Source organism: Aedes albopictus, chromosome 2 (genome assembly GCF_035046485.1).
Source record: "Aedes albopictus strain Foshan chromosome 2, AalbF5, whole genome shotgun sequence".
NCBI lineage: Eukaryota > Metazoa > Arthropoda > Insecta > Diptera > Culicidae > Aedes > Aedes albopictus.
This window is the reverse complement of record NC_085137.1, coordinates 118305061-118321295: the sequence shown is the minus strand read 5'-3', so window position 1 is coordinate 118321295 and position 16235 is coordinate 118305061. Positions and strand designations below refer to the sequence as shown.

The 16235-nt window shown below is 39.7% G+C and overlaps 2 long non-coding RNA genes and 1 pseudogene across 2 annotated transcripts in view; 1 reads left to right on the top strand and 2 right to left on the bottom strand.

Moving 5' to 3' along the window:
* LOC134287712 (uncharacterized) overlaps nt 1-16235 on the bottom strand; it is a 582424-nt gene that overhangs the window by 28582 nt on the left and 537607 nt on the right. The gene's annotated exons all lie outside the window — the stretch shown is intronic.
* On the top strand, nt 6823-9233 carry LOC134287711 (uncharacterized). Its single transcript, XR_009997470.1, has 3 exons — nt 6823-7501; nt 7938-8471; nt 8830-9233. It is a non-coding gene; the product is annotated as an uncharacterized LOC134287711 (long non-coding RNA).
* On the bottom strand, nt 13812-15952 carry LOC115268951 (protein transport protein Sec61 subunit alpha-like 1; annotated as a pseudogene).

Genomic DNA, 16235 nt, shown 5'->3' with positions numbered 1-16235 from the left:
AATAGGCCTTTTGATGTGACAGATCCGTGCATGCATTTGTTTACAAAGCTTGAACAACAGCTGCTAACAAGAACGTGTCATCTTCATAGAAGAACTGTCAAACGCCCGAACAATCAGCTGATTTAAGACGTCAAATGAAAAGGCCCATTGTTCAATTCTGATTGGAAATCGTGCACTTCTGATTATTGGAAGCGGCCCCGCTCTAGTGTCAAAATTCTCTCTTCTGTGACGAGTGCACCGATGAACTGAATTCATCGCGGTCCGAGAATTTTGACACTAGAGCGGGGCCATTCCCAATCAGAATGGATTACTGCACGAATTTATACTGGCCTGCTTACTCTCACACGAAATTTGACGTTTGAGCGGTGTCTGCACCTCTCAAACGTCAAATTTTCTGTGAGAGTAAGCAGGCAAGCGTAAGTTCGTGCAGTGGACCATTGTTCAATTCTGATTGGAAATCGTGCACTTCTGATTGGAAGCGGCCCCGCTGTAGTGTCAAAATTCTCGGACCGCGATGAATTCAGATCATCGGTGCACTCGTCTACACTGAAAAATATTTAAACCCAAAGAATAAGTTCTAAAAACTCAAATTTGGCTAAACAGCTTATAGTTTTTACTCAGCATTGGGTTGTTTTCTCCCTCACCCCACACGAATGTTGTCAAAAACGAAGAGAGAAGCACCGACATATCCGTGCGGCTCCGTGGAAGAAGCCAAATTTGGGTTATCTTGACTAAACCCAAATTTGCGTCAAATAAGGCCTCCGCTGGGTGAAAATAACTTACCACTTGACCACTATCGCTGTTTGACGCAAATTTGAGTAATTCCACGGAGGTGCGGGATTGCGTCAAAAGAACTTAAATTTGGGTTGATTTGTAGTTCCGTGTATGGACTTATAGACGAGTGGACCGCCCGCTGGAAGTTCACTCGGCAGCGAATTTTGACACCACAGCGGGGTCGACTCTTAACGACTTCTACCCAGCTGTATATTTGTTTAATTTATTGCATCTAGTTTTCGTGATAAAGTTGCTAAAATATGGGCTAGTGCATTAACTATATCTGGAGCTCGATTTGAATAGGTCGTATGTGCTTTTGTCGACTAAAAATTCGATCAGTTAGATTCGCTTATTATAGCGAAAACCGTTGAAATTGAGCAAAGTTGATACATACAGCAGAATCCTCACAAAACAGGCTTTCTGTTCCATCATTAAAAGTTTGGAAAATATCTGCCATATTGCTACAATGACCTAGGGGCAGGACAGATCTAACGAGAGCAAATCTGGATTCGAGGTGTTGTTCAGAATTCCTCACAGTTCCTCAGAATTTCTCCCGTTTATGCCAAAGTGTGATCTGGCACCAATGTTAAACCGCAAAGTGTTGCGTGTACTGAATGAAAATTGCAGTTTTAGGGGTGTCTTTCGACAAATTTCGTCGATCAACGATGAAAAGAGTAACTCAGAATCCCTCAGAGTTGCTCTCGTTTGCACAGTGTCTTGCCCCTAGACAATGACTAAAATAAACTGATCGAATTTTATATCGACAAACGCACATACGACCTATTCAAATCAAGCTCCAGATATGCATATGCATCACTTTAAATAAAACGTCATGCAAGAAATCAAAGAAAAAAATTATCGATACATTTTGGTAATGCATCTCTGAGTAGAAGTTGTTGAGAGTCGACCCCGCTGTGCTGTCAAAAAATTTCAGGCTCAGTGAACTCAATGTTCATCGGTGCAGTCGTCTATCCACCGATGAACCGAATTCATCGCGGTCCGAGAATTTTGACACTGGAGCGGGGCCGTTTCCAATCAGAATTGAACGATTCTGATTGGAAATGGCCCCGCTCTAGTGCCAAATTCCCGGACCGCGATGAATTTGCTTCATCGGTGGATAAGTCCATGGACCCACCGATGAACCGAATTCATCGCGGTCCGAGAATTGGGTTGTTTAGTGAATTAGGTTGTTTAGTGAATAAAATATTGCTATTGCGCGCAAACCCCAAAATTTTATTCCCACCTTTGGGTTTCCGCGCCGAAGACCCAGCGCCAGATTCGGCGACAAAGAAAACTGACAGCAGTCGCCGGACAGTTGGCAATCCTGATATTTGACGGCGGCCGCCCGGTAGTCATGGGAGTGGATTGTTGTCACGCAAATAGATCTTTTCGCTGAAAATGCATGTGTAATGAGTTATTGTTGACAGATTTTCTGCAGTGTTTGTGTGAAATTCAGCGGTTTTCTGTATCGCGTAAGCCTTCGCTGGAAAAAAACGTCATGTTGTTCAGCGGAGCAAGGAAAATTTTCAGTGAAAAAAGCAATATTTTCTATAGCCTAATCGAAAGAGGTAATTTTTCTGTGTATAAAGTGATTTTATTGGATTCTAATTGGCTTTCAAGGGCTAAACAAAACATACTGTTACCCATCTTTGTTTCGGTAGCGCAACTACCGAACTGATGATGTTTACCTTTTTTACATACCTATCAATCTGTTGGGGGAATTATTTTATTTTTCCTACATTTTCCTACTTACAACCCACATCCGACAATTTTTTTTAAGTGGGAATGGTAGAACTTTCAATTCCCTCGGTCGCACGTACATTAGTTTTGCATTTTGTTCCACCATTTCCGTGAAAAATGAGATCCGGCTTGTGCAAGTGAGGAGTTGAGGTTAGAATTGCAGGATATTCTAGGTTAGATTTGCTATCCACTTCGCCTGAACGATTTTCAGACCCAGAAATATTGTACTTCTAATTAGTTTTCACTGCCGTAAAAAATACTGTTATGCTCAGAATAAACAGTTATCCCGAATAAAAAATACAGTAGAAAAACCGAATGTTGTATTGTAACAGTACTATTTAGAACCATATTGTTACAATAAACACCACTGTAAAAATAAAAAATACAAAAACAATAAGATGTAATGTTAGACACCATACAGTGAATTGTAAATGAGATTTTTACAATATACTATACGGGTTGTTAAGTATCGTAACAATATAAAAAAATATTTTTCTCCATATATATTTTTTTACAAAACCATACATTTTATTGTAAATGAATTGTTCGAAATACTGATACGTGGGCTTTAATATACCGTACATTGTATGGTACACGTATGGTTTCAAACAATAAAATGTACCGTAAATATATTGTTTTTAATTGTAATTTCACTATTGGTTATAAATTTAATCATGGTTTTGGAATGGTTCTCTTTTGTTATGTTGTATTGTTTTACATTAGATAAACCATATAATGTTATATTATCTCGTCATGTTCCTTCGATAATGGCAGTTCTAGCCAAACTAACCTAAACTCGTCTAAGTCTGAGTAGCCTCTGATTGCATTAACAGTTGAAGCTTAAGCTCCCATGTCCCACCAGCCAGATAACCGGGTTTTGCAAACTAAGCATTATTTGTGGCAACACTTTGAGCGGCATGATGGAACTATGCCTAGCGCGTTAAGTGTTATTAGACCACTAATGTAGTTGCATGAAGTGGGTGACGAGGTACATAAGTATCATTACAGCGTGCTTAACCATTATTGCAATATTGAGGCTCCAATTTGACTGAACTATGAAATGTGTACATAACAACTCATGAGAAAACTGTCAAGTTCGATTCAACTATAAGTTCGGTTAAAAAGCGAAGACGAACTTATTTCAGAAGTCGTTTCAGTGTCCAGTCCAGTCCTTATGTTAAAAATGTCAAAGATAAATCGCATTTAATTCGGTTGTTGTACAAGGCAATTTCACATGAGAGAAGAAGAGAAAGAATAGTGTTGAACTCATCCACTGATTTACGGTAATCTGACCTGCGTCTTTCCGGGTTGACCTACATTCGTATTCCTCTCATCGCACTCTACACAGCAAAAAAAGTTGTTGAATATTACATCGAAATCGCTGCAACCAGGTCGTTACATCGATTGATGAATATTACACAGTCCGATGTACTCGGCGGCTGTTGATGTAATAAACAGTATATACACTCAAATTAATTTACTGATAGAATCTAAGTGCAGAAACCACATAGATTACGAACGGGAGAGAAAAAAATCATTCTATGTGCAACTTATAAAAATTAAAACTACTTTTTTGAATTTCATTCTTTTTATAATAAATTCAGAGTGTAGCAACATAAAAATCAACCCTGATCAAATAAAATCCAAACACAAACATAACAACGAGAAACGAGCATGGCGCGCGCTGGAAACGATCATTTTGTCGCGGAAAATTGATTTTTTTTTCTTTCCAACGGGTGCTTGGATGAAATTAGCCGACCGAGTTGCTTGGTGTTATTGATGGTGAGTAGATAACGTATTATTCATTCTTTACATTCTCTTTACATCTCTTTTCCATTTTTCTTAGAGTTGCACAACGCGACCGTTCCTCCACCGTCATCAAGGTAAAACTCTTAAACGATTTCGGAGCTGCCGGATGGAGTTTAAAAAGAAGCGCACACGGATAGGCCGTAACATTGGCGGCCTATCCTGGATGATTGTCTTCATCGACCACGGCAGCGCCGGATCTCCCAGGATTGTTATCTTCCTTGGCCGTGGCATCGGCGGATTGAGTATACACAACGAGGGAATGGTCGCTGGGCACATTGTGCCCGGCATACATGCTGACACCAAAGGACTTATAAATAAAACTTATTTTACTATTAAACCAACCAAGTCGATAAAAATTATCCAAAATTTTTATTTATTTTTATTTAGAGCCAACTTCCAAGCCAAAAAATTGACATTAATATCAATAGAAATCATGTGCCTGACGATTGAAATCTGATCGGCTGAATTTTGAAAAGCAAAAGGTTCGCACATAAAATTCATCTTGTCTGAGTTGACAAAATGTTGATAGGGCTGCACTTATTTTTCAAGTGCAAAAGCAATTGGTCACAATCTAAGTGCAAGGCACTTATATTCAATATGTTAATTTTTCTGAGTGTACATACCTAGCCCACCATATCTCTTGGATATGCAGTCCTTAGGACACCTGGTTTACCACTTTATTTAAACATTTTATTGACTTTAAATAGATGTTTCAACTTATTCACTTTTTTCTCTTTCATTTCCTTTGCAACAAAAATGTCACGGACATCAACAAAACAAAGCACGGAAAAAATCATAAACTGAATAAAAAATTAAAAATGCACGGAAAAAGATTGTTTCGGAATAGTGAATGGTTCAAACGTAAGAAAAACAGTACAATATATTGTTACATAAAGATCGGATGTAAATGTATAATAGCTACCAATGTGCAAAGCTTTTAGCGAACCATTCCATTACAATACACTATATTGTAGCTGGTACACTGTATGGTACAGGAATGGTTTTCACCAAATACCCTATGGTTAGTTTTTATCCGGGATACCTTCGGATCACACTCATTTACTCGTAAATCTCAATCTGACTGTAAAAATATTGCGCGCAAACCCCAAAATTTTATTCCCACCTTTGGGTTTCCGCGCCGAAGACCCAGCGCCAGATTCGGCGACAAAGAAAACTGACAGCAGTCGCCGGACAGTTGGCAATCCTGATATTTGACGGCGGCCGCCCGGTAGTCATGGGAGTGGATTGTTGTCACGCAAATAGATCTTTTCGCTGAAAATGCATGTGTAATGAGTTATTGTTGACAGATTTTCTGCAGTGTTTGTGTGAAATTCAGCGGTTTTCTGTATCGCGTAAGCCTTCGCTGGAAAAAAACGTCATGTTGTTCAGCGGAGCAAGGAAAATTTTCAGTGAAAAAAGCAATAATGAATTTCTTTCCAATGTTTTGAAACCCCGAACGAATTTGACATTGCTTTCGGTTTCGGAAAGCATCATCACGACGACGACAACACTCCCAAGCGGTCGAATCGTCGTTTTGGGGACGAATACCTTTGTTTGATGGTTAAATAGGCTCCTAAAGTCCTATCGGGATTCTTGTTATATGGTTCAAGCACAGACAAACAGACATACTACTTAGAAGAAAATTGCTTCAAAAACATCGTTTGGCATCTCACTAGCACCCTCTATAATGCTCAATCCGAAGCACTCATTTGCAGGTGTTGTTTCCCTCGGCTCGATGTAACAATTTTGCAGGTGACGACTCCCCCGAGGCGTCATCCATTCATAAAACATGAATGAAGGTTCATGATTGAGTCATTTTATGTAAACATTGATCGGCGTCGCGTTCATTTCTCTGCAAAATTGAGGCACAGCAGCGCCACCATGACACATGCAAGCACAGTCCGAACCACACTATATTTTCAAAATGACCGTTAAATCGTGCGATGATTCCGATTTGAGTAGTATGTCTGTTTGTCTGTGGTTCAAGAGTACATACCCGCATAAACGATAACCATAAGATTTGCTTAACCACCCATTCGATATACAGTTCGACCGTCTACATATATTCGATACGTCATACATCATAAGCTGAGACGAGACTCGCGAAGACGGTCTTCTTTTTCTCCACTTTGTTATTTTTTTTCTTCTTCCTATCTGTGTTGACATTATGTTTTGGGCTGGTAGTTCAAACATGTACGTGACCGCATCACCTCTCATGCAGTGTGACTGAATCCCATTCACGCACAAAATCATGTTGAGGTGAAATTTTGCATCGCCAACAATCGCCAAGCAAAGTAATCATTGGAATATTTTGTTTTCAATTTATTTTTGACAGTACAGGAGAAGAAAATGCTGCTTGGAGTGAATTTTGGCTAAAGAATTTATCTCGGATAGCGATACTTTCCTCGTTTTAGGTAACGTAATCAAACGGGCTACAACTGACAGCTCAGTTGGGCTGCACTTGACGTTGCTTTTTTTCCTCTTCGCGAGTCTCGTCTCAGATCATAAGTATAATGACACACATGTGATACAAGAATCACTGTACAATAGACCATTCCCGTGAAATTTTTTTATGTGCTCTACGGCTTTCTGTCAATTTATTGAGCAAACTTTTCCAAGGAACCCATATGTTTTGAAGCCTCTAACTATTGAAAAACAATGAAAAACCTGCGAAGTAGCACTTTTCCCCTTTTTCTCCTATATATTATTTCACCCCAATTTCCATCAAACCCCTTTCTCCGCTATGGCCCGACCGCAGCGATGTGGTGAGTTTCTGCTCAGCGAACTGTCAACGCGACTGTCAAACGATTGATTTGTTTTGGTTTGCTATTTCGTCGGTGCTTCGCGGGCAAGTTTTTGTAAATCGGTTCCGAAAACTCGAAATCGCAGTAAAATCGAATGGTCCCGCGGATTCCTCAACGCGAAAAGTTTAATCATAGTAATGACTGAACGTCGACTCTGAACTCTCGGGCCATGGAAGTATTTTGCAGCGTGTGTATGTTTGTGAAAAAAGCTAAACGGCAGCTAGTGGATGAGAAGCAACTAGAAAAGGATCTTCGGAGGCAGTTAGATTTATTCGACGAACTCTCCATTCCGGAAGTACCAGTACTCGGTGGTACAGGTTGCGTTATTCCGAAAAACGGTGGTGCTTTTGTCAGCTGTGTTGGGGCGTCAACATGTAAACATCTGAGACGAGACTCGCGAAGAGGAAAAAAAGCAACGTCAAGTGCAGCCCAACTGAGCTGTCAGTTGTAGCCCGTTTGATTACGTTACCTAAAACGAGGAAAGTATCGCTATCCGAGATAAATTCTTTAGCCAAAATTCACTCCAAGCAGCATTTTCTTCTCCTGTACTGTCAAAAATAAATTGAAAACAAAATATTCCAATGATTACTTTGCTTGGCGATTGTTGGCGATGCAAAATTTCACCTCAACATGATTTTGTGCGTGAATGGGATTCAGTCACACTGCATGAGAGGTGATGCGGTCACGTACATGTTTGAACTACCAGCCCAAAACATAATGTCAACACAGATAGGAAGAAGAAAAAAAATAACAAAGTGGAGAAAAAGAAGACCGTCTTCGCGAGTCTCGTCTCAGGCTGAGACGTCTCAGGTAAACATGTTGGGGAAAGTTTTTCGCTGATCCGCTGATTCGTGTTCAGGAAATAAAAACGGCATCCTGAACCAACAGAACATACTATAGTACGGGTCGCCTTTTTTAAGTAAAGTCGATATTGCCGTTGACCACCAATCCGGTTTCAGTGCGTGATCCGGACACTTCAGTGTGTAGAAACTGTGCCGCAGTAGCAACAAGTTCCGGAAACCTGCGAAAGCTTCAGCTGATCAACTTTTTGTATGCCGTAAGCCCCGAGGAGTAAACTAGAACAGAAAAACGACAAGGAAACAACCCTGGAAGAAATCGACTGTGTTGTGGCACAGTAGTTGACAGATGTCCTACGCGACGCCTCAGGTGGTCCTCCTGACGAATATCAAACCACTGGAAAAGAACTTTACGATCTGTTATTCCGGAACCGATGGATCTGTCATCATCCAGAACGTCCTTCGCAGGAAGAAGCTACAGTATTAACGAAAAATAATCATCGACAAGACAATCGAATGGCGGAAACGGTTCCTATTGGTGCTGCCGGTAAGTCGAAACTGAAGAACAGTAGTTTGTGGAATCAAAGTTCCCGATCATTAAATTTATGTTACACTTTTTGTTAGGATTTTTGTTTTCCTGAACCCTCTCTTTACCCTTTGTCTGTAGATGGGTTCGTGTTTATGAACCACGTTGACTTTTTGTGGGAAGGGGAAGTTGATATGGTGTACAATACATATCTGGTAAAAGTCTACGTGGAAGGATAGAATGGGAGAGATGGCCAAAATTCGGTTAACGTGGTTTATGAACGATCATTGTACTTAAATATGTAATAATTTAAAAATGCTCTCTACAGTTAGTTCCATTTTGTATTTATAATTCTGTAATTTTTTACTTATAATTTCAGCCTAAAGCAGTCCTTAGCTGCCTAAACAAGAGCACTGAACAGCAATAGCAATGCAACACCCCACCGAAGATCTACATTGTGATGCTTTGTTGTGATGAACCGGTTGAGCACGAACCTTTTGATCGACATGAATTGGAGCATGGATCCATGCCCTGCCCTCCCTATCCTTCCGGCTTGGCTACCTTCAGGCACTGTACATGGCAGCTTGCTCGTGGTTCACCCTTCGCAGTCACACACTGCCAAACATCATCGGACACGGTTATACTGTAATTGGTCTTTGTCTTTTCAAGTCATGGTCGACCACAGTTAGCCCAGCTAAGTGAGGAAATCTAAATGAACATTTGAAAAGGGCCTATCTGCTTTTTGTGAACAAACATGTTTCTGTCTCTGTAGGGCCCATCTGCATCCACCCACACCCTTAACAGATAGCTTGAAGAACACTCTTTCTGATAAGAGTGCTGATGTGCGTGGGTCAATGCAGATGGGCCCTACAGAGACAAAAACATGTTTGTTTACGCAAAGCAGATAGGCCCTTTTCAAATGTTCGTCTAGAAATATGGTAGGACCGGGGAGAGATTGGCACCCCTCAGTTTTATTACTTATTTACCTATAATAGGTACAATGCATTTTGTCTAAACAACTTCACAATCATTTAAAATAAAGAATCTACGGTGCGGGAAATAAATATAAAGACAGAGCCGATTTCCATACAAAATAATCATGTTTAGGGATCCAGATCTCGGTTTCTAGCGATTCTATTGTGATGGCATTTTGCCTGCAACCTTAAAATAACTAGAATTCTAGCTTGTAATATAAATCATCATCCATCTAAACGTTTACATAGACTTTTCAGTTTCAAATAATTATAAAGACACTTTTTTGTCCCATATGAACTGTGAAAATTTTCAGCGCAACAGATGAAACTATTATTTAGCGCACGATTCAAAGTTTTTATACGATTTAGGTACTATGAGAAAAGAAACATTACCAAAAAAAAAACCCGAAGGTCGGCAATTATCTCCTTTTATTTAACACTTTGAAGCCGGATTTTTTCCAAGCGTCATTATAAAGTTTTTTTTACGTAGGGTATTGGTTCCCTTATTAAGCATGTGGCTCCCATTTTCATCCTAGGAAAAACAAAGGATTGAAGCGCTGTTCATTTTATTTCTTATTTTTGTATTTTTTGTTAGAAGTGAGCAGGCATGAAAACAAAAAGAACGGAATCAATCGGTGCTGTAATCGCTTGTTTTCGAATAGGTTGAATTTGGAAGCGTGAAATTGCTAATGGCATTCAGTTCATTTTTCAGTAGTTTTGATGCTCAACAGTATAAAAAGGTTAGAATATGATGCAGAATATGTTTTCTGGATATCCTAAGCAATGAACAATTTCATGAGTTTCCTGAACTCTACGGGTGAAACAGTAATTTCTTTCATTATACAAGCTACGATTTGTATTCCATCAGGTCCAGTATGTCTTCTGAAAGTTCAATAGACAGCATCAGATCAGTCCTAGGTCATCCAAAATGTTCTTGAGTTTAGATCCTAAAGTCTACGGTTGTAACGGTAACTTCTTTCATTATACAAAGCTATGATTTGTAATCTATCATGTCCAGTATGTCTTCTGAAAGTTCAGTAGAGTGTATCAGGTCATCAGAGTATTAGGTCATCCGAACTGTTCTTGAGTTTAGATCCTAAGGTCTACCGGTGTAACAGTAACTTTTTTTCATTATACAAAGCTACGATTTGTATTCTATCATGTCAAGTATGTCTTCTGAAAGTTCAGTAGAGAGTATCTGTTCAGTCGGGATATTCTAGGTCATCCAAACTGTTCTTGAGTTTAGATCCTAAAAGCTACGGGTGTAACAGTAACTTTTTTTCATTATATTAAGCTGCGATTTGTATTCTATCATATTCAGTAAGTCTACTGAAAATTGAATAGACAGTATCAGATCAGTCGGGATATCCTAGGTCATCCAAACTGTTCTTGAGTTTAGATTAAAGTCTACGGTTGTAACGGTAACTTCTTTCATTATACAAAGCTACGATTTGTATTCTATCATGTCCAGTACTGCCGTGAATAGCATATCAGTCCCATGTTTGCTGGATTTCCTATGCAAATGGGACAGGTATGCGATTCACGGCAGAGTATGTCTTCTAAAAGTTCAGTAGAGAGTATCAGATCAGTCGGGATATCCTAGGCCATCCGAACTTTTCTTGAGTTTCGATCCTAAGGTCTACGGGTGTAACAGTAACTTTTTTTCATTATACAAGCTACGATTTGTATAATGAAAAAAGCTATTGTTACACCCGTCGACTTTAGGATCTAAACTCAATTATTATTAATTATTATTATTATTAATTGTTAATTAATTAATAATTATTTAAAAATTAAATTATTCATGTGTATTTGAAGGATTTCACTATAGGACAGTTTGGAACACCTAGAACATCCCAGAATATAAAACAGCTTTAGATCTTCTTGACGAAGGTTTAATGAATACATATGAACATAACCCATATCCAAATTCGATTTTTAGAACAACTGGTATGTCAATCATTTCGTTTCTCCAAACTTCATGGTGTTCAGCATGTTCTAGGTTGTCGATAAAGCATCAACAACAAATATTCCAATTTTTCCTTAATAAAGGACTCAATTTACAATAACTTTGCCGAAGACAGTGTTTTGCTTTATTAAATGTGTGAATTTATACAGCCGTTTTTATGTTGGGGTCATATATGACTCCTTCGGCTCCAAAGGGTTAAATCGAACATCGCTCCTTGTAGAAAAACTATCCATGATCGTAAAACGATCGAATGCTTTTGAAAAAGTTATTTAATTATTATTGATTATAGCTGATTATGATCCCACGAACAGCCCATAGTGAATCCTATACACACTTTAAACCGAAATAGAGATTTATTACTTACCGTTTGCGCTGAATTTTTTAACAGTTTATATAGGACCTAAACTGCCCCTATTCGCATAACAGTCCCTTGTTTGCTGGGTTTCCTATTCACATGGGACTGTTGTGCCAATGGGGGCAGTAAATGGAACTCATAAAGTGGACTGGAGCGAGGTTTTTTTTTTGCTTCATACAAGCGTGTCTTAAGTAGTAGCATGTACCGCATGTGCCATACGACATTATGAAATCTATTCTAATTACTGGAACATATTTCAAAAATTTTTTTTTTTTTTTTTTTTTTTTTTTTGAAAGGTTCCTAGCGGCACGCCGACGGACGTAGAAACCTCTCCCATCACTGTACGCACAAGCGTCTCGCGTTTGCGCGGACAACGACAGTTCACTAGGCCTTTGGATAGGATGGAGTACGTAATCCTTCAGAAGCAGTTCACCAGCCGTGCACGGAACATGTCGTCCAGTAAGACACTGTTGCGTACTGACTCAGAAGGTTACGGTAGAAGGTGTGAAAGTTTCGGTTTTGTCATATGATCAATATTGTGTTTGTTTTTTTTGTCATGTCAAGCTTTAAAGAATGTTATTGTTCATATTTATGCTATGCCCTATAATTCAGTAATCTTTGGTGTGCCTATGATCTGTTAGATAGTCGATGTGTTTGTTATGTCCATTTTCGTTGATCCTCATTTTAGTATTGTTTTTATTATCTTTGAAAGTTGTCTTTCGTCCACATCCTTATCAGCACTATCAGCATCAGTCCAAAAAAGTCCATATTAAAGAAAACCTTTCATACACTCAGTCGAAAAATCTAATTTAGTAGTCAGTCAGTTTTTGTCGATTTCGTCTTGATCACACGTTAGCTTCGAATCTATAAGCAAGCACTGTTAAATGCTGCACTTCCCACTATTAGTTACTTAGTTATTTTAAATTGATATTGAAAATTATAGAGAAAATTGAATCACGAAAGCACATCAAATGTTGAGAACTATGTATTAGCAAATTGAATACGCGAGATACTACTAATTATTTCATATTTGAATTAAATTTGTATTTGTATAGTGTATTTGTTAAAATTAATCGAATAGTGGGAAGCCCAGGAAACAGTTCAAAGTCTGCTGACTCAAAAAAGATTCCGAGACTCGTCACAAAACACAAAAAATTGCATTATGATTCACAACGACTCTCGAAACCTTCCCAGACTCAATGGACCAGAACTGTTTTCTGGGTATAGAAACTACTAGGCCCCAGCAGGTCCCTCCTGTTTATCGAGCATTTCTGATAAATCAGCCATACTCCATCTGTAGCAGCCGGTTCGCAATGAACCGTTGGAGGCGCATTAAAGTGTTAAAGGTGATATTTTCATTACAAGAATTACAATTAACATCCTTCACTTTAATACCGTCGAACCCTGTGATCTTGGCTAGGGTGGAACATATTTCTAAAATATATATCATTTCCTGTAGATTTACAGAAATGGTTGTCATATACTGCGAGAAATAAGTATAAAGACAGAGCCGTTTTCCATACAAAATAATCAAGTTTAGGGATCAAAAACTCTTTTGCTATCGATTAGATTGTTAAGAAATGTTTGCTGCAACCTTAAAATAACTAGAATGTTGGCTAGTATCATATGCAAGATCTCATTTTTCTATCCTATCGTTTATTGGTTTCTAGATTCCTAACGCTAATGATAAGTTTACCGCAGAGACCTCCCAAACCCACTCTTGCGTTACATTAGGGTTAATAATCATAAAAATCCTAACTTATTGCGTCTATGCGAGCAATAATTCAGCTTAATAATGGCTTACAAAATAGAGATATACTCACAGCGGATACTCCTTTGGTTCCCATTAGGGAACGTCCATAAATTACGTCACCCCCTCCCTCCTATGCCAAACTTTTTGTATGAGACCTCTCAATTTTTTGTATGGATTGTCACACTCCCCCCCCCCCCCCCTCACGCTAAAAGCGCGAAGTGAAGAAACTGGCGCTAAAATGCTACTGGGTTGTCCCCCCATCGCGGCAAGATCGAATATCCTACAGTTCAATAACAAGCATAAAAATAATTCCCACCCTACCAAATATACCCAATTTATCTAAATGACCGGACGGCCTCGGGAGTGTTCACTAAGAGCACAACTACGTGTGAAGAAAAAAAAGGTTATCCGAACTCCTACACGATGGTTTGATGTTGTATCTATGGATATCAATCGCCTACCGTTCCAACCAAACTACTCACAATATTTTATAACATTGTCTTGCGGCCTTCGTCGTCTTACACGAAGTCTTGTAGGTGGCAGGGATCAATCTGTGATTGAGCTCGCAGAATAATGCCATGTCCGCATCGGACACTTCCGGCTTGCCAGCTAAAATCAGCTCCCGAGTCTGATCCAGGTCATACTGTCCAGCATGGCTGCGACAACGAATAAATGTATGTATGTCTCCGATTTTTTTCTTCGATTTTTTCGGTATTTTATTTTAGATTCTTTTTATATTTATGTTCTAACAAGAAATACATATAAATAAAATTGCCTCAGCTAGTACTTGAATTGAACATGTTAAATAGTACTTGTACTCGTAAACAAGAACTGGAAAATAGGAAACCTTCGACTTTGGAGGACGTGTGGTGTGATAATTGATGATGAACTTCAACAGGAATCCTTCCCTCTATAACAGCAGCGTTCCCATGCCGCCCATCTCGCTCTGCTCCTTGGCGAAGATTTCAAAGTGTTTGGTAGATAATGGTCAAGGAAAGCACGATACCGGTTCCGGACCCAATCGCTCCCATGAAATCGACCATCACCGAGAGGGCATCGATGCACAGCCCACCGAAAGCGGCCGTCGTCGGGATGTACCGATTCTGTTCGTGGGTCATCGAGCTTTCCCGGTGGCAGCACATGATCATCTGTTGTCGCGGACTTTATCCTGACGAGAGGCCTGCATATGGAACAGGGCAATCACGGCTCCTTCGAATTCCGTACCTATGTCGATGTTGACCGTAGCCGGGGAGAAATCCTTCCAGACAATTGTTTCGCAATTGTTAGTGGTTTCATTACTCATTATTAGTGAAATTCCGGATCCGAGGCCATAGCCCTTCTAGAACAGTTCGTCCAACAGGGGCACAATCATTCCGACTACGAACAGCGGGATGGTGATCAGGAGGCAAACGCCGGCTCCCGATCTCGGTTGGATCGCCGTACATTCCGGTCATGACGATCATAATAACCTGTCCGATTGTGATTATCCGTCCGAACAGCATCTGGGCTCCATTTAACAGCGCCCGGTCCTTCGCATTCACCAACATCGATGATCTTTGCTCCGGCCAGCAGCTCCATAATCAGTCCGGAGATGACAAACGGTGAAATACCAAGCTCCATCAGTGTTCCTCGGTTGGAAGCCAAAATGACACGAATCCAGTAGAACGGATCGGCCGAATCCGAGCTCATGATGCCGAAAAGTGGCATCCGACAGCATACTAGGAAGATGATCAGAGTAATTGCCGTCCATAACACTGTCTTTCGGAACTGGATCTTCTGCTCCGGTTCAGCAATCTCCGGCAGAATACTGCAGAAGGGTTTGATAATTTCCGGCAATTTGTTCGCCATTTTGCTGACACTAACCTTCTTATTCCCGTAGAAATTCCAACCTTGTTTTCCGGAGTTGATTCACCGCACATCCACAGGATTTAATTCATTATCACTTTACGCAAACTTCCTACAACTAGGTTCGCTATCAAACGAACTTATCAAGAAATTTTCCAGCGAAGAAAAATCGCAACATTTTCCACCCAACGCGAAGACGAAGAAAGAAGCCACGCAGCAGCTCCTTCTTTGCTTGGTGATGACTTTTACCAAAAAAGCTCCCGAAAATATGTAGTTCCTAGTTATTCATAGCGGCAGGTGTCGGGAAGAACCCGCTCAATGGACTTTCGGACCGTTGGTTGCAACAGCTATCACTGGCGAACCGCTGAAACTTGGCAATCTTCCAATATCGTACTCTCCGTATAGTACTCCTTCCTGCTCGACCTGTCGGAACCGTTTCGGCCTTCGGCGACGTGATCTCCTATCTGCATCCAAAACAGAGATGCAATTGAAAAATCAGTCCCATTAAAATCTTGAAAAGAACTCACCTTTTCACTTCACCAGATCCATTTACTTCCGGTCGGAGGCTCTATCCGAGGTTGGAATAGTCGCCGCAGCAGAAGAACTCAAGAGCAAATTTTCAATCCGACCTAAGTAACATTTCAATATTATCGAGAAAATCGAATTCAAAGTTTTGGTTTTCATTTTTAATTCCTATTTAAAGATCAAACCGAAACCAATATAATCAATGCGCGCAAATGACATCAGATAACAGCATTTATTGCTTCCTATTTGAAAATATGGGAAAAGTTGAAAAAAACATTAGATTTTTGCATCAAAACATTTTTAAGACATTTGGTGTCAGAAAACAAAGTTAAGACATTTTCTTAAGTCATTCTGAAATTTGACG